The sequence below is a fragment of the Acinonyx jubatus genome, chromosome B1 (assembly GCF_027475565.1).
Source record: "Acinonyx jubatus isolate Ajub_Pintada_27869175 chromosome B1, VMU_Ajub_asm_v1.0, whole genome shotgun sequence".
Taxonomy (NCBI): domain Eukaryota; kingdom Metazoa; phylum Chordata; class Mammalia; order Carnivora; family Felidae; genus Acinonyx; species Acinonyx jubatus.
The window spans coordinates 26140641-26164469 of record NC_069382.1 but is presented as its reverse complement, the minus strand read 5'-3'; the positions used below and the strand labels follow the sequence as shown (position 1 = coordinate 26164469).

Below are 23829 nucleotides of genomic sequence, written 5' to 3'. Positions count from 1 at the left end.
CCCAACTGAGGGCCCGAACTCATGAACCTTGGAACATGAACTGAGCCAAAATGAGGATTCGGACACTTAACCAACTGAGCCACCCAGGCATCCTGTATAAAAGTTTTAAATTGCAGATTCAATTTCTTCAATAGATACATGTTTGAATTTTTAAATGTAATTTTCTGTCAGTGTATTAAATTGTGTTTTCCTTTGGATGTGTACATTTGGTTTAAATTGTCAATTTGTTGACATAACGCTGTTCATAATCTCATCAGCTTTTTCACATGTTTAATCTACAGTGGTGTCCTTTTTTTATTTCCAATATTCGCAATTTGTGTCTTATCTCTATTTTTATTATCAGTTATGCTAAATATCTATCACCTTTAGACATTTGAAAGACATTTGTCTTTCAAAGAACCAATTTTTGACATTGTTGATTTTCTTTGCTTTATAGTTTTGATTTCTTTAATCTCTCCTCTTTGTTATTTCATTTCTTCCTCATTATTTGGATTTAACTCACTGTGCTTTAAAAAATTGTGATGGGGGCGCCTGGTTGAGCATCTGACTTTGGCTCAGGTCATGATCTCACGGCTCGTGAATTCAAGCCCCGCGTTGGGCTCTGTGCTGACAGCTCGGAGCCTGGAGCCTGCTTCGGATTCTGTGTCTCCCTCTCTCTCTCTGCCCCTCCCCGGCTCATGCTCTGTCTCTCAAAAATAAATAAACGTTCAAAAAAATTTTTTTTTAATTGCTTGTGATGGATACTAGCAATATATGCATTTAAAACACTTTTTTCATATGATCATGTGATACCATTCAGCTTTTTCCCCATTCTATTTAAAAAAAATTTTTTTAATGTTCATTTTTGATTGAGAGAGAGAGAGAGAGAGAGAGAGAGAGAGAGAGACAGAGCACAAGCCAGGGAGGGACAAAGACACAGGGAGACAAAGAATCCAAAGCAGGCTCCAGGCTCCAAGCTGTCAGCCCAGAGCCTGACACAAGGCTTGAACTCAAGAACTGTGAGATCATGATCTGAGCCAAAGTAGGCCGCTTAACCAACTGAGCCACCCAGGCACTCTCCCCATTCTGTCTTGTGTGACTAAAAACATGTGTTTTCCAAGAAAGGTCCTCTAACAAACTAGGGATATAGTTTGTTAATATGAAAATCTTAGTTTTCTAGAAAGCAACTTGTATGGTGTAGAGCTATGCATAATTGTAACTGTTAATATAAGAATTCCAAATGTTGCCTAGTGGTCTGGATGATGGGGATCTTCTTTTACACACTCAAGATTTTACGTAGTAGGAAGTGACTTAGCACCAGAAAGAACTGAATGCTGGGCGGTGTCCTTGGACAATATGTCATCTTTCATCTACGTTTGAGATGAGCCTATTAGTAGGACTGTATTAGTTTCCTATACCTGCCATGACTAAGTACCAGCAACTGGATGGCTTAACAGAAATTTATTGCCTCACAGCCCTGGAGGCTTGAAGTCTGAGATCCAAGTATGGACAGGACAGCACTTCCATTGAAACCTTAGGGGAAAGCATCCTTCCGTGCCTCTTCCTAGCTTCTGGCAGTTTGCCGGAAATCTTGGGTGATCCCCTACTTACAGATGCATCACTCCAATCTTCCACCTTCGCAAGGCCATCTTCCCTCTTTATATGTCTCTCTCTGTATTCAACTTTACCCTCTTTAAGGACACCGGTCCTATTTGTATAATATAGCATTATATTGTATAATAGGATTGTATAATAGTCCTACTTGGTTAGGGTCTACCCTTATGACCTCATTTTAAATTGATTAGCTCTGCAAAGACCCCATTTTTAAGTAAGGTCATATCCTGAGGTACTAGGGGTTAGGACTCCCAATATGGCTTTTTGGAGGGATATAACTGAACCCACAACAAAGACAATGTCACTGCTTGTTGAGAAGGCTCCACAGATGGCCAAATGGAAAGCCAGACAATGGAGAGGGGAAGGACAAACATCCCGTAGACAGGCAGCTACAACACTCTCCTCGCATATGGAGACATATCATTTCCATGACTCACATGTTGCACCACAGATTCACCAGCCTTCTTGGGCAATACGATTTCCAACATGTGACCATACTTGCTTTAGTCCTCAGAGTGAACATCTGGTCACTTGTAGCTCCCATATGCACAAAATAATTTGGTCCTGGTGTTCGGATACATCACTGATGGGAAACCTGGCTCAACATGGTGAGGCCAAATTGCACAAACTGCTTTCAAACCGATACATGTTAACCTAAATCCCTATTTTCAAAGCGGCAGTAACCTTAGGAGAAATGCAGTTGTTTAGAACCCGGTCAGCAGCTGATGCATGTACTTCTAGATTCCATTGGCGCTTCTCTGTGGCACCTCTAAACCTTTCAGAAATTTAGTACCTACTCTGCTCCTGTGATTGTCATTTTCTGCAATGTTTCTTTCTCAACCGCACCTTAGCTGGATCACCCTCTAGATAGCATCGATAGATTTTTAAGACCAGAAAGCAGCCGGGCCAATGAACCACTAAAAATAGCTACATTCATGGATCAATTAAATCCAGCTCGACATCCTTAGCGCATCTGTAATGCGATAATAATGATGATCTACCTCCTAGCGATGTTGTGAGGAATAACCAATGAATGATTGCAAAGCACCCTGAAAATAGAAAGGGCCCGATAAAAGCTTGTAATTATTAATGGTAATCATTTGCAAGTGACCTAGAAATTACTAAGTTATAGCATTCATTTTGTCGTGCGTTCTTTTTGCGTAACGTTTGGATTTCCAGCCCCAGGCTCTGTGTTGAGAGAGATTATAAGCTGCCACACACTGCAGCCCTTGGGAGCCTTCTAAGGAAAAACTTAAAAGCAATCTATCCCTGTACAGTATACAGGGTATACTGTATATCCTCGTATCTCTGGCCTTTAAAATTTGCCTTTCTTCCCTGTAGTTGAAATTAGAGATAAATTCTTGATAGTCCTTCATTGATCCGACTGTTACTTAATGAGCATCACAGACACAGACGTGGGTTCTGAGGACACAAGGCAGAAAAATAGACATAGTACCTATTCTCTTGGAGTTTTTGGTCTGTGCAGATAAAATTAAAATAAGTGAGGTGGCGATAGCAGAGGATGCTAGGAAGGGGCAAATACCCGGCCAGCCCATCCCCAGGAGCGGGAACGTACAGGCAGGGACTGGATCGAAAGCATATTGTTCGGGTGGAACATCACGCATCGCCCTGGAGGGTCATCCTGCCCCACTTCTACCTTGCTTTCGCAGAAGAACTGTGACTATGGGTCATCTGCCCCACCGCCTTATTTCTCCAGCTAATCATTCATCAATGTCTTTTGTCTTCCCTCTTTTTAAAAAGCTCAACAGGAGAGGCAGCTCTTTTACCAAACCAGGCAGGACTTACTCTATCTCCTCAGCTATCTAGGGGCCAGACTGAGTTAACTGGTAACTGGGCACCAGACAAATGTGCGATACTCCCTTAGGTTTCCATGTCTGCTGGACCTGGAACGTTCTCTGTGAAGAAGATAGAACCCCTCCATTAGGTTCGACTTTATTGCAAAACTAACAGTGGCCCGAGTTAGAGGGCCCCACTGGTGGCCCTAGTGGTCCTAGTCGGGGCTTTGGGTTATCAGTCCCGCTCTCCTCACCACGTCCGCATCCCTGGTTTTTCCTCCTTCCTGTGTCTTGGTGTTGAAGGTCCTAACTCATCTCCCAGTTCCTTGGAGGCAGGTCCTTATTTTCCCTGCATTTTCTGACGAGTGGATATTCCATCTTGCATCGTGGACCTTCTTTGTGATTAAAGAGTCCCTCAACCCACATGTCCTGGTGACAGAGTCCTGAGTCACAGCCCTTTTCTTCTAATGGTTGCCATTCCACACCTGGAAGCTCAGGTGTGGCTTTTTCTGTCCCTTCCCGACACAACCCTGGACCTGGACTTGTTTGGTGTGTTAGTGGTACTTGAATCTGGCTTATTCACTCCTTCTTTTCCTTCCTGCCTTCTGCAAATATTTTGAATCCCTTCTCTGATCTCAGCACAGTGCTTGACCCTGGGGACACAAAGGTTTTAATAGCGTTCAGATGCCTATGCAGCTGTCTGTAGAATCACCAGACATGAGCTGGATCCCTGGTGGGGACCCACACTGCTTCACAACTTGTGAGGTGAAGTGCACCTAAAGATAAGGTCAGGGAAGGCCAGGGTTTGAAGCCGCACTTCAAAAAGTGGCTGCTCCCTGGGTACTTACCAGAGTAGCTGACCACTGGCTCTGACCAGGTAGGATCTCTCTGTTCTGACTTTGGACTCATTCAGCTTCCTCTCAGCTCTGCTTAGCAATCGGCTGTCTCCTCTGAGCACAGTCTGACCCAACCAGTAGCTATTTTTTTCTGCTCAGCACATCCTGTAATTCCTGTAATTGTTCCTAGCCTCTGTAATGGGCTTTGACTGTAACCATGAACGTTTCTTCTGCGTCTGATTTTCCCAAGGCCCCAGAAGGAAGCATTTGACTCTCCAATTTCTTGCATTTGACCTCTTGGATCAGTTTTAGAAGCTCAGTCAAGTATGGGGGTCCTACCACCCTGAGATGCAGATCTTACTGCCTGGATTTCTGCTTCACTAGCTGGACCCATCCTCCTGCTGCCCCCAAAGCGTGGTTTTAGCCCAGAGGTGAGAGCACAACCATTGCTTGCTTGCGGGTTGCAGGAAGAAGCAGAAAGGACGTACTCTGGGCTCTTGGTTTGGAATCTGGCTCCACCACCTACTTGGTTGTGTGATTTGGGGCAATTGACTTAACATCCACAAACCTCAAATTCTACTCTATAATTAAGGGGGATAAAATCCATTTCAGCAGGCTGTCATGAATATTACATAAGACAGTAAGTGGAAAGTACTAGCACGAGGCCTGGCATTGAGTAGGTGCTCACAGATGCTGGTTCCTTCATAATGTTTAGAGTGCTGCTTCAAATCTGCGATATCGGCTTGACTTCTCAAATCTCCGTAAGGTCTGCACTTCGTCCACTTCAGATTGCACGTTGCTATTATCACCGGTAAATGCATTCCTAAGCTGGAGACAGGGAAAGAGAGACGACAGATTAAACTCAACCAAGATTAGCAAACCCAGGGAAAGAGTGTGGTTTTTATATGTCCTTAAATGCCTGTCACCCAGAACAATGTCACCTGATAGTGAAAATGGTAAATATCTGTGAATCCCCAGCACAGAGTAGAATGCTCTCTCTTAATACTTACAGAAATCAGAAATCAACCTCTGGGTCTAGGTCAGGTGCGTCCCTCAGTGCCTATTTTCTAAACTCCAAGATTTGGAGAGAATCATAATTTTTTTTAAGTGATTGCTCAGGGAGGCTTTATAAGGCTATAGTTTAGTACAATTATGAGGTTAGATTCTAGGGCTGCTAACCTGGCAGTCCTGTGACCCCCCAAGGACAAATTAATTTAAAGTGAATGAAGAAGAACTACAATTATTACCTTTTGGAGAGCCAAGGAGTGCTTGTTAGGAACAAAGTGTGCAATCAAATGCTGATGATGGTTCTGCAGGCTGAGCATTTCTGAATACTTTAGGTACACAAATTGCTTTCGGTTCGCGTAACTCTGTTTCGACGTGAAATTTGCTCCTCAGGGGAAGCGGAAAAGAAAAATTTAAGTCTTCTCTTGGGGTCCACCGTTCAGGGAAAAATGGCACCATTTTCATATAATGAGGCATCAGGTGGGAGGCAGTCCTGGTTCTGTCCCAAGTATTCCTCTCTGTTTTGTTATTCCACATCAGAGATAGCACAGAGTAAGCTCATCTGGGCATTTTTGTACATTGTGATTGTCATTAACCAAATACGTTGCAGTGCTTATTTTTGGAATATAAATCTTCAGATGACATAGCAAAGATAGAGAGGGTTCCTTTTGAATTGTCACCAGAGGATGATGGGACTCCAATTCCTCAACTGCTGTAGTCGGGGCTGGGACTCTGTGCCCCTTTCAAGGACCCTTGAGGTTAAGTAGGATGATGTTTCTTAGAAATTCAAGTGATGAGATATTGTAATAAAACAATAATTATACTCTAGATTTGTATTTTTCTTTTAAGTAGTTTAAGATGCTTTCATGTGTTTTCTCTCCTTTGGGGGGGAAAAAAACCCGGGATACATTTTCCATTTATGCTTCTATATATTAGAATAAAAATTGCTTGTGTTTTATTGATCCTACATGATGGGGTTATTCACCCTAAGATGCTCCTCAAGGAAGAAGGTAAGGTCTTTTGGATGCTTACCCATGGGCCTAGAATCTGTAATTCATGGCTTGTAGTAAACTCCTAGCTACTTCCTTGCTTTAGGTGGATTTAGGCAAGGATTTTACCTCTCTGGACTTCCATTTGTCTGTGCAGGAAATAAGGGTTAATACAGAAAAAGGTGTCCAGTTGCTTGGCTAGCACCTGAGCAGCGTGGCATCCGAGGCCCCGAGAGTTCCATGTGGCCTACTCCTTGACTGTGAGGGGCATTGGTAGTGAGGGGATGCAAAAATGCTGGCGGATACACCCAGCAAGAATCCACCTCTCCTTGCCTTCTGTACCTGCACCTAAGGGACCCTAGACTTCTCCACATGCCTGCAGTCTCAGATAGGAGGAGACATTTGGGCTTCTCCGTTACTTTGATGGAAATGGCCACAGAAGCAGCCCTCCCTCCCCAAACGTAGGCAGGCAGTGAATTGCTGCGTCCTCAGCAGGTACCCATGCTATTCATTAGGGTAGCCACTTTGCTTAGTCATCTCTAACACACCAAGGTTTGGGGCCACCTCTGAAACTTTGCCGCAAATTCAGGACCATGGCCAGTCACTCATGAGGTCTTGGTGGATCTGTTTTTCCCCATCTGTTTTCCTCATTCTATCGTCTCAGCCTTTACTCCCCTGAAATTGAGGAAACTACTCATCTCAACAAAATAATCAATGAGCATACCTAATGAGTTCCCAATTTTATACCCAGAAGCCTACCCCATTGTGTATGTTTTTGAAAGCCAGGTCTTTATATTTACATATGGTTGGAAAAAATTATCGGATACACAGAATAAAATCTCCTATATTTCTCATTCATTCTCAACTCCTCCTAACTTTGAGAATAGCCAAGGGCTTTAGGATAAAAAGAAATTTTCAATGCTGCCCGGAAGAGACACCACAAATTTTCTTCTTGGCTAATATCTATTCCTCTATCCACACTCACACCATTTTGAGCTCTGAGTTTTAGCATATCATACCACAGCATTACACTCTAATCCTTACCACTAAATCATAGTTCTGCACTGATACAACGGGTTGAAGGGGCTCCACATGGGTGGATTTTCTGATGAGCAACTTTCTTTGATCTAAGAAACTAAAGTTAACATACTTGCCTTTGAGTTTCTGCCAGTCTTTTATTTGAGACATCTAAACAGAGATCTCCCCCACTTGACGCTTCTAAACAGCATCTAAAAAGACAAAGCTGCCAAGAGATAGTAAACAACATTCAATAAATAGAACCTGTTTTGGAGAAGGCCTTCTGGTGTTGTGTGTTTGATGCAGGACTTGGAAATGTTCCCAGTCTGTTAATAATTGATGGGCTATTTGAACATACTGAGGCACAAATACACAGCTTTAAGTGGGAAAATTCTTATTTGTCCTTATTCACCCCCTTCCTTGTCCCCATAGAGTTATTTGTTGTCATAACATTCTAAGGGTGTTCTTCCAAAGTAATTCCAGAGTCTAAGAAGGCATTCAGAGAGAGTTTTTAGTATCCAGATGGATTCCACACACTCTCCAAAGAATTCCTCAGGGTTGACCCCATCAGGTCAGATTTTAAAGTTAATCTACTTGGGGTGCCCGGATGGCTCAAGTCTGTTAAGCACCTGACTCTTGGTTTCTGCTCAGGTTATGATCTCACGGTTGGTTGGTGAGTCTGTGTCTGGCTTTGTGCTGACAGCGCAGAGCCTGCTTAGGATTCTCTCTCTCTCCCTCTCTTGGCTCCTCCCCCACTCGCGCGGTCCCTGTCTCTCTCAAAATAAATAAACTTAAAAAAAAAAATATTAAGTTAGTCTACCCCAAAGAGACTGGATGGGAACATTTTGGGGAAACAATTGCTTTCCTTATAAAGCAGTCTCTCTAATTGGACAGACGAGAGGATGGAAGACTCCTATTTTCTTGGCAGATAGGGGGCTTTCTCCTGCGTTCTGGAAAGTTCAGCCCGAATCTCGCCTTATTCTGAGATGGCGCTGGTCCCGGCTGTGGAGGCCACAGAGCCTCCCTTTGTTGCTGAGCTGCGCAGGACGTCAGCCGTAGCCTGACAAGCCTCTAGCGTTCCCATCAGGTCCCAGGGAGAACAGCCTGGTGCAGAGCGGTGGGCAGAAATGCAGAAAGGCTGAGTTTTAGTTAATCAACAAAGTAATTAGATAAGGTACAAGGTGGCCTGCAAAGGTACATAGCGTTCGGCAATGTCGAAAATAAGCAAGGAAATCAAGACGAGTGGTGCTTGTAGGAGAAAGGAAATGAAGGGACGGGATTAAGATGAAAGTAGGGGTGAAGCGTGCACCGAAAGTACAGCTCTAAAGCCCGGGGTGCATCAGGCGCGCAGTGTGATCGGTTACACTTAACACCGGAGGGAGCCAGGTCCCAGGGCCCGCATCGGCGTCTTCCATCTGCCAGCCACAAAGAACTTCCTTTCACAGGTTTTGTCCGGAGTATCTGCTACCTCATTCTTGCATCAAACACCGTGATCAGATTTAATGCGGTTATTTGGTTTAATTCTTTCAATGTAGGCAGAAGAAAGATCACATTCTCTAAGTCGAATAGGTGTGACAAAGCTTTCTCTCTGAGACCCACAACAGTCTCATGTTCTCATGCTTCATCTCTCCGGCTTCTCCCTTTAGTGCTCTGCACAGGAAGGACAAAGAAAAGGAAAAAAAAAATCATTTTTCTCTACTGTGTGTGAAGGGCTGGGCTAGGTTATTTGCATAGATTATTCCATTTAGTCCTCACAATAAACCTAGGAGGGAGGTACTCTTTCCCCCATGTTATAGAGGAGGAAAGAGGCTCCCAGAGGTTTGTAAATGTACCTGATCTTGGTGTGTGTTGGAGGCAGGGTTTGGACCCACAAGCTGACCTCGATGATAAATCAAACATAGCTATAGTTTCTGCTTAAATCAATCAATCGGCAATATCTTTCTAAGATCTACCTTGTGCTTGGCCCCAGAGATATTCCATAATTCCACCAGGCTCTCCCATCTATTTGCTAACTCTCAGCATGGGGGAAGGATCTGTGGATAAAAGAGGGGTAAAAGGGATTTTGTTTTTTTTTTATATTCCAGTGATATTTCCTTCTACGACTTTATTATTATTTTTTTCCTGATCATCCTCCCCAAAGCACTATGTTGGTCAGGATATTAAAAATGAGCAGAAAACCTTTTCTATTTTTCTTTTTTCCCAGCTACTCTTTATCTAAGCAAGGCATAGCTAGCTAGAGGTAATTTCAATCCATTTTCGAGAAAAGACTGCCTGCCTTGGCATGTTTTTATCCATAATACCATCAGGCTGTACATGAATCCAGGACAAAGTGTCTTCATTATATTATGCGGGAGAGAAATAGAGTCAAAGTCATCTTAACTTTGTAATGAATAGCATTTTGTCAGAGTGAATATTTGGCTCATGGGATGTTAAAGGAGCAACAGGACTAAAATGCTTTAATGGTCCAGAGACTAGCACAGCGAAATGAATTTATTGCTTTTAGTAGGGTTCCCAGTGGACAGCACGTAATGAAATTCGCTATCTGATAAGGCCGCCTTGGTGTGGGAGACTCGCTGGCAGGTGGGAGCAGCATACTGAATCCCGGGGCTCGGGAAACCTGAGGTGACCCTCACACCTGCAGCACAAGTGGCAGATTGCTCCCCCGTCTGGGTGAATTGATACACAGAATGAACGCGTGAGAGCCTTCACGGGGAGGAGGTGTCACGGGCCTATCAGTTGCCCTGCTCAAGACCATTCATTTCCAGGGGTGGCCGCACAGATATTATTAGACAGACTGAGCGCAAATAGGACACCGACGGCCTGACTGTACTTGGATGAACCATAAAACGAATCACACCAATTTGTTTCTGGAAGGGGGTGTTTTTTCACCAGACCCAGAGGCCCAAATAAGATCTCTGGATTAATTTGGCACCTCTGACCTCCAGGCAGAAGGCCACTCATTGGACAGAAGAAAAGTGGCAGAGTGGGGACAAATGAATTTTGGAAGAGGTGTGTAAGGGGCTGATGCTTGTAGGGAGGGGCTTTCGGTTTTGCCAAAGAATAAAAGGTTACAACATTCCCATAGCCTCTAAGATGGAGGGGAGCCCAGAGGACTCACCACAAAAACGAGTCCACAAGTAGGAAAACAGGAGTGTTAGGCGAGAAACGAACATCTTATCTGGAGGCAATTCTAATGAGTATCAATTGAGAGGAGGAGACAAATCCATATACCACTTTCCCCTCACTGCCAAGAAGCATATCTTGGAGCTTACATTTCATCATTCACCCTACTTACGCATGGTGGTAAGAAATCATGTCATTAGCTTTGCGTGTTTTCCACTGGGTTGAATGTTGTCTAGGACAGAGACCATATTACTGGGGGAGTACGAATTAGTACAACCGCTTTGGGAAACAGTTGGTGTTATCCCCTAAAGGTGCACCTTAATGTACCCTATGACCTAGCAGTCCCGCTTTTAGGCTTATTGCCAAGGTGAATTCTTGCACATACACAGCAGGGATATGTATGAGAATGTTCATAATACTAAAACCTGGGAACAGATGCTTATAACTGAAGAGAACAAATAAATGGTGGGTTCACGTAATGGATATTATACAGTAGTCAAACAAATGAACCACAGCAATGTTACAATTAGTATGGATAAATCTCTGCAATAAATAATATGCAAGTGGGAAAAAAACCGAGACGGAGCAAAATGAATATACCCTTTTGGTAAAGTTAAAAACAAATTATATACTTTATTTATTTATTTATTTATTTATTTTAAAGTTTATTTACTTATTTTGAGAGAGAGAGAGAGAAAGAGAGAGATGGAGAGAGAGAGAATCCCAAGCAGGCTCCGTGCTGTCAGCACAGATCACGACGTGAGGCTCAATCCCATGAACTGTGAGATCATGACCTGAGCCGAAATCAGGAGTTAGACACTTAACCAACTGAACCACCCAGGTGTCCCTAAATCATATACTTTTATTTTATTTTATTTTTTCCAAATCATATACTTTTAAAGGACTCCATAGATGTACAGAAAACGCACATGTGTATATATGAAGGCATGGGAATGATGATCATAGAATTCAGGGTGATTTGGGATGGGCTGGGGAGACCATGTGGTTGGATGTGGGTTGTCAAGGTCCTGGCTTTTATTTTGGCTGGTGGTTTTGCAGGTGCTTAATACAGATGACTAAATAAGAAATAAATAAGAATGGGCCATGCATAGGCCTGTGATGAGAGTGGTACCAAGGTTTATTATGATGAATCCAATTGTGGCCACCTGAGATCCAAAGGGAAAACCAAGAAAGAGAAAAGAGGAAATTATGCTGATCCCAGAACACTTCACTTAGTACTTGGTGCTTAACAGGATTTCACAGCCATGCTGGTGGAATAAAATATTTGAATCTAATCAGGCGCCTTGGTGATAATGTTACTCATAATTAGTACTCCAAGCAGAGTGGTTCTTACATGCTGGTCCAAGTTTTTGAGTCTTGAATCAAGAACTGACATAATTCATATGAAGAAATTATTTTTTTCTGAATATCTCAACATTTATTTCAACATTTTATCAAAGCGTAGACAGAAACATTGAAAGAATTTTATAATGAACCTTCATATATCTACCACCTAGATTCTACCATTAACATTTTATTCTATTTTATCGCATTTCCGCCCATTCTTTTATCTATCAATCTATATCTCAGTTTTTAGCTGTATTTCAAAATCAGTTACAAATCTCAGGCTATGTCTTACTAAATACTTCTGCATTCGTATCTTTAACTAGTTTCACATTTATTTTCATTTCTGATTTACAGGGGATATCAAAGAAAAAAGTTAAGGCATTTCTTGAATGAGGAAGAAAAGTGAATGACAAGTAGATTCGAAACTGAAAGCAATAAAATGAATGTGGCTTTAAAAAAAAATGCTTTTAAACAAGCGCCCTCCAGCATCTCAAGAGCATCATGACCAGAGAGCAGAGTGCTGTTCTGCCATCAGAGGAGGACGAGTAGATCCTGAATGCGGCCCGAGAGAGACACAATTCAGAGCTAGGTGGTACCAAGGTAAGTACACATGAGGAACTGTTGAGAAGCCAAATCAAATCCCTAAACTCTGAGTAGCCTCCATGTCAGGTTATGTGGATTCTATCATAGAAGCATTCACAGCCTTCCTGGACCATTGCTGCTCAGTTTCCGTTCTGAGCCGCACTGGGGGTGATCCTTCAGATAGGAGAAGCCCCGGTAAGGCTCTCACAAGCAAACGTGACAGACTCTGGCAAGACCGTTTTTACCCCAACGCGCCACCGTGATTGCCTAACCAAGGGGGCAAAATTATTACAGCTGCCACTCTCCCAAATCGGTGCCCTCCCACCAAAGACTTCCAGGTGGTTTGAGGGACCTCAGTTCCGTGTTCTTCACACTCCAATTCAGAAGAGGAGACTATTGAAAGAATTACGGTCATCCTAGTTTAGCCCATTGTGTAAATCTTCCACTGCCACCAAAGAATTGCTCCCCTGGATTAATTCTACCAAAACCATCTGAGAAAAACAATTCTTGGTATGATGGGCTACTATCAGAGAGCTCCGGTTAACGCATATGTAACTTCGTGAGCACAGATGTAACCTGGAAGGAAGACATACAAATATTTAGCTTGAAAGATTTACAATCAATCATTTTGAAGGGAGCAATGCTTTAAAACGGGGATCAGCAGATTACGGTTGGCATGTCAAATCCAGTCCACAGTCTGCTCTTGTAAACGAAGTTTTGGTGGAACACAGCCACGCTCATTAATTTATGTGTTGCCTATGGCTGCTTTCGTACTCAACAGCAGTGTTGGGTAGTTGCAGTGGAAATTATATGGCTTGCAAAGGCTAAAATGTTTATTCACTGGCCCTTTACAGAAATCATTTGTGAAACCCTGGGCTTAATGGAGTGGCTCCTGGGGAAGGTGCATTTTGATGGGGTGGGGAGGTATCCATGAAGATGAAGCGTTGGCTTCCAGACAGTCCTATGGAGTCACCTATGGATGTGTGTTTCTTTCCACACTCACTTCATCAACCAAAGAAAGTCTGCTCCATTTTTTTTTTTACATGAGGGTTTCTGCATTGTCTGAACAAAGAGTTTTACAGGTTTTAGAAGTTAAAACAAATAAACACTGCCTACCTCAGTGCTTTTCAATCCTGGCTGCACAATGGAATTCTCTGGGACCTTTAAAAAAAAAGTGTATTTATTTATTTTGAGAGAGAGAGAGAGAGTTCGAGCAAGCACTGGAGCGAGCAGGGGAGGGGCAGAAAGAGAGAGAGGGGAGAGAGAGGGAGAGAATCTCAAGTAGGCTCCATGCGGCCAGCACAGAGCCCGACCTCATGAACCGTGATATCATGACCATAGCTGAAATCAAGAGTCGGATGCTTAACTGACTGAGCCAGGCCCTTTTTTTAAAAATAACAACAGTCAGGACGCCTGGGTAGCTCAGTCTGTTAAGCGACCGACTTTGGCTCAGGTCATGATCTCACAGTTTGTGGGTTCGAGCCCCGCATCGGGCTCTGTGCTGACAGCTCGGAGCCTGGAGCCTGCTTCGGATTCTGTGTCTCTTTCTGTCTCTGCCCCACCCCCACTTGCGCTCTGTCTCTCTGTCTCTCTGTCTCAAAAATGAATAAACGTTAAAAAAAATTAAAACATGGGGCGCCTGGGTGGCGCAGTCGGTTAAGCGTCCGACTTCAGCCAGGTCACGATCTCGCGGTCTGTGAGTTCGAGCCCCGCGTCGGGCTCTGGGCTGATGGCTCAGAGCCTGGAGCCTGTTTCCGATTCTGTGTCTCCCTCTCTCTCTGCCCCTCCCCCGTTCATGCTCTGTCTCTCTCTGTCCCAAAAATAAATAAACGTTGAAAAAAAAGTTAAAAAAAAAAATTAAAACAAAACCAACAGTCTGCCCCAGAATGGAAACAAAACAAACAGAAACAAACTTCCTAGGTGACTCTATTACACACCCGGGCAGGAAAGCCACTGGTGTGGAGGGCAAGGAGGTCAGTTCCTGGTGAGGTGCCCCCAGAGGGAGGCCTTGGACAGTAATGGGCATGAATGAGAGCCCCGAAAAGCTGGCAGGACTGACAGGAGGGAACCCCAAGGGGCAAGAGAGACACAGAATGTAGGAGTTGAATCAGGGCATTCACAGGCCAAAACCTCTTAAAGTTGACGTACAGCTAACTTGTATCCTAATTGACAGTCCACTGTCAATTAAGTGGCAAGTCCACTTAATATACTCCCTCCAGGCCACTTAAACCTGGACAGCTGCAGTGAAAGGTGCAATCCAGAAACATATTCGGAGTTGGCCTTGATTTAAAAGGAAAACCTAATGAGAATTTTAAAGCATGCAATGGTACCACACTATTGTCCCGTTCCTAGTCCTTAGGGCCTTGTGGGAGGTCATTTTGCTGTGGGAGGTGGTGATAAAATGGCAGCGAGGAAGGAATCCAGGACAAAAAATAATGCCTTGGTTTCCACGGGTAGGAACTTAAGCTCCATTCTCTTCTCACCTGAGAGTCTCTCTAGCATGTTCCTGGGTGATGCTCTGGTGTCTTTGAAGCTTCGAGGGTAAGCTACACACAAGGTGGGGGGACGGAGTTTAGAGGGACTAGGTTAGGATGTTCCAATGGGGGCAGAGCTGGTGACCTCTGAAGGCTTCTCTGATAAGAAGAATCTCTGATTCTACCAATAAGCAACCAGAAACAAGTGCCCCCAGGATCCCACTGTAAGCGAAGGGAGAGAATTCTCTTTTCCTCTAGAGAAAAGTACCTTAAGCACACTGACCCTCTAGGGAGTGCCTACCCCACCTACTGGGACCTGCAGTTCCAAATACCCAGCAGGAAAGACAAATGAGATTCTGAAATAGTTGTGAAGAGATTCCTTTCTGTACTTAAAAAAAATTTTTTTAACGTTTATTATTGAGAGAGAGAGAGAGAGAGAGAGAGAGAATGAGAGAGCAGGGGAGGGGCAGAGAGAGAAGGAGACACAGAATCCAAAGCAGGTTCCAGGCTCTGAGCTGTCAGCACAGAGCCCGACGCAGGACTCGAACCCACGATCTGCAAGATCATGACCTGAGCCGAAATTGGACCCTCAACCAACTCAACTGAGTCACTCAGGTGCCCCCCTTTCTTTACTTTTGAGGTGTAATGGATATATAACATATTAATTTCAGGTGCACAACATAATGATTTGGCGTTTGCATATATTGCAAAATGATCGCCACAGTGTCTGGTTATGACAGCCATCATCACACACAGCCACTGCTTTTCTTTTCTTGTGATGAGAACGTTTAAGATCCACTCTCAGCAACTTTCGAACATGCAATACAGTATTAACTATAGTTGCTACGCTGTCCATCACATTCCCAGTACTTACTTTATTTTATAGCTGGAAGGTTGTACCTTTTGGCCTCCTTCATCCGATTCGCCCACCTTTCATGGAAAAGATTCCTTTTTGAAAGCCCACGAAATGCACGGAAGGTGGGGGTGGGGGGGAGGGGGTTGAATGGGTGCACACACAGGTGAGAAGGGCAGGGGCAGAGCCCCAAACGTGCTTCCTCTTGCCCTTTAGACTTGGAATTTCTATTTTCCCCTCGAATGCCTTTCATCATCCCAATACTGCCAAACTTTACCCATATTTCAAGACCATTTGTGACTCCATTGTGCAGTCTCCTCAAATGGTCCCTGGCTGAGCTGGTCACTCCCATCATGTTTCCATGACACCCAGTTAATTTCCCTATTTCAGCCATGCTATGATGTGTCCTGGCTGTGGGCTCCCCAGGACACAGGTACCGCCTGTGTTCTCTCTGTCCCCTGCTTGTCCAGCCATCCAATGCAGGCTTACAAAGCATTTCTACCCATTTCTCTGTTTTGTTTTGTTAAGCAGTACCTTAAAACTATGCTTAAATCGGGGTACCTGGGTGGCTCAGTCAGTTAAGTGTCCGATTCGTGGTTTCGGCTCAGGTCGTGATCTCTTGGTTTGTAGGTTCAAGCACTGCATGGGGTTCGTAGGTTCAAGCACTGCTGATCCTGCTTGGGATTCTCTCTCTCTTCCTCTCTCTGCACCTCCCCTGCTTGTTTGCTCTCTCTCTCTCTCTCTCTCTCAAAATAAACAAACATTTAAAAAATTAAAAGTATGCTTAAATTGTCTCCTATAAAGAATGGGTAATGTACGTGCCAGGCATTATGGTCTGTCCCTGGGATGCAAAGGTGAATGGAAAATAGTTCCTGGGCTCTAAGGTGTCACAGTTTAGGGACAGACTTACATAACCAGAGAGAAGTGAGCTACTTTAGAAGCAGAAGCAGGGCAGTGTGGGAGCAAAGAAGGACATGTGAACCTCTCCTGGATAGGCCAAGAAAGACTGACTGGTGAGAGTATGAGAATTTAGGCAAGCCCTTAACAGTGAATCTTTTGTGTGGGGGGCGGGCAGGGAGGGGGTCCAGGAGGGATGGGGGATGGGAAGTAGATGGATGGGGGAACGTTTTAGAGTGTTTAGGTCTAGAATCATGGCGGGGAAAGAGCATAGAAATGTACTTTCCACCGATTGCCTTGAGGGGAAGCTACTCTTTTCCTGGACCGTTACAGTTCTGGGGATGCCAATCCCTAAAAGAGGATGGAAGAGAAAGAAAGAGAGAAAGAGAAAGGAAGAAAAAGACCACTCCACTGGTTGGACCAAAATTGGCAACCCCCACATTCAGAGATCATAAGATAGAAAAAGCTAAAAAGGAAAACCTGTAAAATTAGTCAATTTTACACAATCCGGTAGGCAGTAATAAGGCTCCGGCATCATTTTGTCAGAGAGAGGCCAGTAATTTTAGGGTGGGAACTGATCCATTTACACAATGAGAGAATTTCCCTCATGCACAAAGTGCTCCATAGCAATTTGTGGCCTCACAGAATGCCATTTATAGTTCCTGCAGTGGCAGGAAAATTAGGGGGCAGAGTGATTATTAGACTAATCGCAGGGCGGAAAGATGCATTGGTCATACTGGTCACTTTGCCTTTCATGCCAGCCTGGGACTGCTCTACTTGGCTTTCAGCACTGAAGAAACAAAGTGGAAAGGGCTGATCAGTTCCTCTTGTACATATTATTATCTTTCAGCTTGAATCCTCATCAGCTGCTAACTATAGTCTAGGGTCTGAAGTCATTACCCAGAACAATGCTCCATCTTCATTAAAAAAAAAAAAAAATCTCTTAAATCCTACTTTGGAGAGTCAACCTGAGCTCAGGAAGCTGGGTCTCAGGGAAAACAAGGTCCCCAAAGAAGCCCTGACTGTTTTGCACAAAGCGTCCCAGTCATCTTTCTAAACGGTTCATTTAAATGTTGTACTTTATTCTTGCTGAATACTTGGATGGTTCCCAATTTGCACTTTGCAAGGAAGAAAGAAACATGATCTTCCTGTCTGGATTGCGTGGAGAGGTATTCATAGCAGGATCTCCCTTTGTTGTGCTCAGCTAATTGCTAATTATGTAGTGATGGATGTATATCACACAGTTGGCATTTCAGGCTCATAGACTCCCTAGCTGTCTTTTCTACTTCAAGGAGAAAGGCTGAAATATTAAGAAATTATCCACATCTTTATCCATGAGCATAAAGTCTAAATGGGTGAAATAATTCTTTGGAAGAGCAGAAGAGGCTTGGGGGAGGGGGATATCAGAGGTGGGTCCTGCTCGGACTCTGCCGGGATTTGACAGCACATGGTTATGAGGAAAACGCCTCTGAGTCTCAGTTAACATGGAAGCAGGACTGGGTGTGAAAGGGCGGAACTACGCTGGCCGACTCCATCTTGTTCTGTGTCCTCCACCTTGAGTGACTATGTCCCCACACGCCCCCTTTCTGGGAAAATGGCAGAAACCTCAGACCACGCCTCCTCCCCGTGAGTAACCTCCCGCTCACCCGTTCAAACTTCCCCAGCCAATTGGCCGAGGCCACGACCCTTCCCCAGCCAATCAGCTGAGGCCACAGCCTTTACCTCACCAACTGCCCCTGGACCCCTATATAAAACCTTTGTGCTTTTGAAACTTGCTCTCTCTCTCTCTGGTCTCTCACTGCTGCATCGGTGCAGGTTGGGGATTGCGCTCGAGCTAGCTCGAATAAAGGCTCTTTTGCTTTTGCATCAGACTCGGCTCCCTGGTGGTCTTTGGGGATCACGAATTCTGGGCATAACAGGTGCTCTTGCTTGAAGGAGAAGCAATATCCCTAGTGTCCGAATGTTTTGTTCAGAGAAGAATAAATACTATGTCTTTGAAAGGCATGTTGAATCTTAAGCTTTTCTCATTACCTCCTTGAATTGTCCAATAATAAGATTATGGAGGCAGTCCTATCGTTTTTTTTTTAATTTTTATTTACTTATTTTTATTTTTTTTATGTTTATTTATTTTTGAGAGAAAGACAGAGACAGAGCGTGAGTGGGGGAGGGGCAGAGAGAGAGGGAGACAGACTCCGAAGCAGGCTCCAGGCTTGGAGCTGTCACCACAGAGCCCAACGTGGGGCTCGAACTCACGAACCATGAGATCATGTCCTGTCCCAAAGTCGGACACTTAACCAACTGAGCTACATAGGTGCCCCACGTGAGTCCTATTGTTAACTCCCTTTTGTACAGATGAAACTAAAAAGCCAAGAAAAGCTAATGATGTAACTAAGTCACCCTGCTAGCTTATGGTAAAGTAGGCAAATCCCAACATCACATTTGCCATCAGTCTGGTGCTGATGTGGCCGCAGCCAGGTGACTGTCTCTTAGGGTCTCTCTGAGCACTGGAATTTTGGGTTGTAGGTTCATTTTGAGCAGGGAGGTTTTCACTTATGATTTTCTTTCTTCCTTTCTATGGTATCCTTGATGCTGAGAAAGTAAAAATTATCTCAGAATAAGAAAGTAAAGTATCTGCCATGCTAATTATCACTCTTGGATAATAGATAACAGATAAAGCCAACTGCAAAGTTAAGAGAAACCAATATTTCTCTCCAAGGACACTCTGCCATTGTAAAATGTCACAACAACTCCAGTCTTTAAGGCGTATTTCTTTTACTTATTCACTGAGAAGCCTTGTTTCCTAAAATCATAGATTGTCTAAAATTTTGAAGTATGAAATTATATCAGCAAGAATGAGCTTTCTACTTTTGCCTGGAAGATGAGTCCCTTTGCAACGGGGAAGCAGTGTCAATTACCAACCCAGGCACAGAGGCTCAGATAAAGGGTTTCTGCACACATTTCACATTAACTTATCTCTGCAGTTTTCGAGGAAATCAGACCCTGAGTCTACTTGCTGGCCCCAACCTTTTATACACAGTCCTGCTTAGCGCCGAGCCTCTCCAAACATCGGCTCACGCCATAGAGAGATACCATTTCATACCTACTAGGATGGTTATAATCAAAAACATGGAAAATAGCAAGTGTTGGTGAGGATGTGGAGAAATTGTAACCCTCATACATTGCTAGTGGGAATGTAAAATCGTGCAGCTACTGTGGAAACAGTCTGGGAGTTCTTCAAAAAGCTCAGTGCAGAATTACCATATGGCTCAGCAATTCCATTTCTGGATATATGCCCAAAAGGATTGAAAGCAGGGACTCAAACAGATATTTGTGCATCGGTGTTCATAGGAGCATTATTCCCCATAGCCAAAAAATGTGGAAACAACACAAGTGTCCATGGACTGGTGAGTGAAAAAGCAAAATGTGATAGATACATATGATAGAATATTATTGAGCCTTAAAAAGTAAAGAAATTCTGATACATGTTACAACATGGATAAACCTTGAGGACCTCATGCTACGTTAAGCAAGGCAGTCACAAAAGGACAGTGACTGAACAATCCTGCTTATAAGAGATGCCTAGGGTAGTCGTGGAGACAGGAAGTAGGAGAGTGGTTGCCAGGGGCTGGGGGCTTGGGGCAGGAGCGGGGGGGGGGGTGGGGGGGAAGAGGAGTTAATGTTTAAAGGATACAGAGTTTCGGTTGTGCGAAATGAAGGGTTCTGCAGATGGATGGTGGTGATGGATTCACAACAATGCGAATGTACCTAATGCCACTAAACGGTACACTTCACAATTCCACCCAAATGCCGCCCTTCTTCCCCCAATCTTGGACTCATTCTAGTTTTCCCTTTTGTTTGGTGAGACACTCGCCATTCTTCTGGGATGTGGCCACTTCGTAGCTATAAGCCGATAAGTCTGACTTTGTCAGGCTACAGGTGGGTCTCTGGTGAACTTTGGCTGATGGGGCTGAGAAAGGATTCACTCCCCGCTGCCTGGCAAACCTGATCTTATTATAATGAAATTTAGGGAATACTGGCACGTGAGGACCTTGGAGGATATTTCAGGTTTATTCACTGAGACAAAGGGAAAACTTAATTCAGGCCCCAGTTGAGGACTCGTTTATTCTCCCCTCCCCATGTCCATCAGCCATGTCCATCGGCTCCAGGCAGAGGCTGGCCAGCAATGTGTTCAATATCTTTTCAAGAACAGAAGAGCCCACCCTGGTCCCTGGGCTCTCTCCATCCACCTGACTGCAGGTCCATCTGAGGGAAGCACTGTTCATCCTTGACATTCTGAAATGGTGACCCTCACTCAGTGCTGCTGGCTTCCTGACCCTGATCCCCGCTGGGCAGCAGCTTCTGACCCCCACCATTCTGAAATCGTATTCTGCTTCTGGTCCGCAGAGCGATCGATCTTGTTTTTTTCATATTGACTATGCCCATTTGGTGATCTCCCATTGCTGTTGGTTTTGATCAGGGGTTGAGAGAGAGAGAGACAGGGAGTACGGCAAATCATGAAGAGACTGTCATCTTGACGAGAAGTTCTGGTTGAAAAACTTTAACAACACTGAGCTCTAAAAAGAGTAAGGAGCCTCTCAGCAATAGAATTTAAAGTGAAAATACTGCTAAGCCATCAAATAGGTGCAAAACCATCTAACAGTGTTCTGATTTTCTTAAGTGAAGACTGCTTTGGTTTCTTTGGGAAAATATCAATCCTCAAATTCTTTCCATTCTCCTTGCTGCCTCTGGTTTGCTGATTTCCCAACCATTTATATAGGTCACCCAATATAGCGCTGCCACAACCAGGTAAGTATATACAGGTCTTGTATAATAACCTAATCCTGGCAAGTGATGAGATGATCAATTTGAGGAATAGTGACTTTGGCCTGGAGGACAGTAAATAGTGTAATTTTTGTGTTTTTTAAATGATTTTTTTAAAGTTTATTCATTTATTTTAAGAGAGAGAGAGTGAGAGCACATGAGCAGGGAGGGGCAGAGAGAGAGAGAGAGAATCTCAGCACTGTCAATGCAGAACCTGACCGGGGCTCGAATTCACAAACAGCGAGATCATGACCTGAGCCAAGATCAAGAGTTGGATGCTTACCTGACTGAGCCACCCAACACTCCTAATTTTTTGGATTTGACAGTAGGGACTTTCAAGTAAAATCACCAGCAACCAATAACATGATTCACAATTGCACATGGGGTCTTAAAGAGCTCTTCCAATGCTCAGCTTCGATTCTGGTCTATCGGTCAGCTGTGCATTTGATGGAAAACAAACAAGCTCCATTGTTCTTAGAGCTTATCTAGGCAAAATGGTGACGTTAGCAGGGTGACTTCATGTTGCTTTCCCTTTTGCTTACAGGGAATACACTTTTGTAATTCATGTTTCCGACCTCGGGTATCTCTCCTATGTCTTATTCTTGTAGCCCCTTGGAAACAAACTGAGGCACAGTAGAGGGGAAAGGCACTAGGTGGGGAATCAAATGCCTTGGACTTTAGTTCCAGTTCTGCCAACAGTTAGCTTTGTGACCTTGGATACTTTGGGTCTCAATTTAACTTGTCTGATAAATTTCAGGAAAGGGAGTAGTTGTACTACTAAGATCTCTTTTGTCTACATGTTTAATAGTTTTAGAATGTATCATTCCCATTAGTAGGTTAGCTGAAGAATCTTTTTCTCTCAGAGATTTAATACAGAAATCTTGGAAACATCTCCAAACATCTCCAAATCATTAAGTTTTTAACAACGATAATTTCAGGCACCATGGCAGGTTGACGGAGAGATATTTTTCTGTGGGAATCTTTTAAGACGGACTTAAATCGCACAAAAGAGTTGACTTACTTATTGGAAAGTCTGGAGTGGGGAAAGAAAAGGAAACAGGATTCTTAATTTGCTGGCTTAATTACTTTCACCAGTTTGAATGCCGACTGTGTTTCAAGCATTGATGTGATGGCTCTGTGATCCTTTTCTCTTTGAAAGAAGCACATTCTGTGTAACTCCCCGTTTCCCCCCATTTTCCTCTTGTGTTTATTCATGACACTCACGATATACGTTGCTTGTGGTTAAATTTATGTCGCTAAATAATACTGTTGTAAATTAGGTACCACATTCCCTGTTCTTGTTTAGATCTCATCAGTGGAGCTCTATTAACTCTGAGATATTTTCAGTCACAGATAAATTGCTCTGTTCAATATGCATTTCAATAATTTTCTCATCTAGACGTGTGGTTGGTAATGGGCATAATAATTCAGGAAGGGGTGAGTTGAGGGGAGGGAATATCCTGAAAGGCTTGTATCTTTAGCAACATCCCCAAAGACTCACTATTTTCCACTGTGCAGTATCTTCATGTATTTGAATAAATAAGAGTTAATTATCTTTATAAACCAGTGTTGGAGATGGTGTCAGCTCTTTTCCTCTCTTTGTACATTCTGCTGTCAGTTTGAATTCAAATTGGTTTGGTAAGGAGTTTTGCCCCAGGGGTCCATTTTAGTAGCAGCATTTCTGATTTGTCATAATTTACTGGAATGCATGAACTATTATATTAAAACTGTGATTTCAAAGGCCAACTCTTAGAAGGAAGACATTGATTGTTGGTTATGTGGCTCGGTTTCTGCTTGTGGCCTCTCAAGCCTTCATTCTTCTATTAAGTCTTTCCTGGCAATTTCCTTTGTGTGTGTATATTTATATTTATATTTAATTTCTACCTTTATAAAAATTAGAGTATCTTGAGGGAGAGACTTAGTTTAGTTAAAGCACCCAGTCCAGTGATGGACAATTAGTAGGTGTATGGTATATGAAATAGACTTCTCTATCTAAACCCAGAAACATAGTACTTGTCTAAAGAATAACACACACACACACACACACACACACACACACACACACAGCTGAGAAGTGGTTTATTGATTGTTTGCTTTGTTTTCAAAATGCCAAACAAATGGTCTGAATGATTTTTTACCATTACTGAATTTATACATGTGTATGTGGGGATAGGGAGGTAGGTATTTAATCAACTACCCTGACAGGTTGTTTTTGCCTTCCGAAAACAGTTTTAAATAAATAAATAAAAAAACCTGGATCCATTAACTGATATGAAATTGCTTTAACTGCATGCACTGCATAAAATATGATATGTATGTGTGTATTCACGTCCACACAATATTGAAATTATAAAAGGGAAAAGAACTTGGCCATTGCTTTTTAAGGTGCTTCTTTCTCTTTTGAAAAAGAATAAAATAGTAAGGCATGTTATGAAAAGTAAACAGTAAAGCATAAGACAACCAAAGAACTCCCTTTCCTCAACCCCCTGGAACTAC

General features: G+C 43.4%; 1 long non-coding RNA gene across 2 annotated transcripts in view; it reads left to right on the top strand.

The window, feature by feature from the left end:
- The window catches only part of LOC106984664 (uncharacterized), a 94840-nt gene that overhangs the window by 25100 nt on the left and 45911 nt on the right, over positions 1-23829 (top strand). The window contains exons 4-5 of one of the 2 annotated variants that reach the window (XR_001431745.3): positions 12061-12306; positions 14508-15716. This is a non-coding gene — a long non-coding RNA (uncharacterized LOC106984664). Of the gene's footprint in view, positions 1-12060; positions 12307-14507; positions 15717-23829 lie in introns of those variants that run through there. The other variant, XR_008295897.1, reaches the window with a different exon arrangement.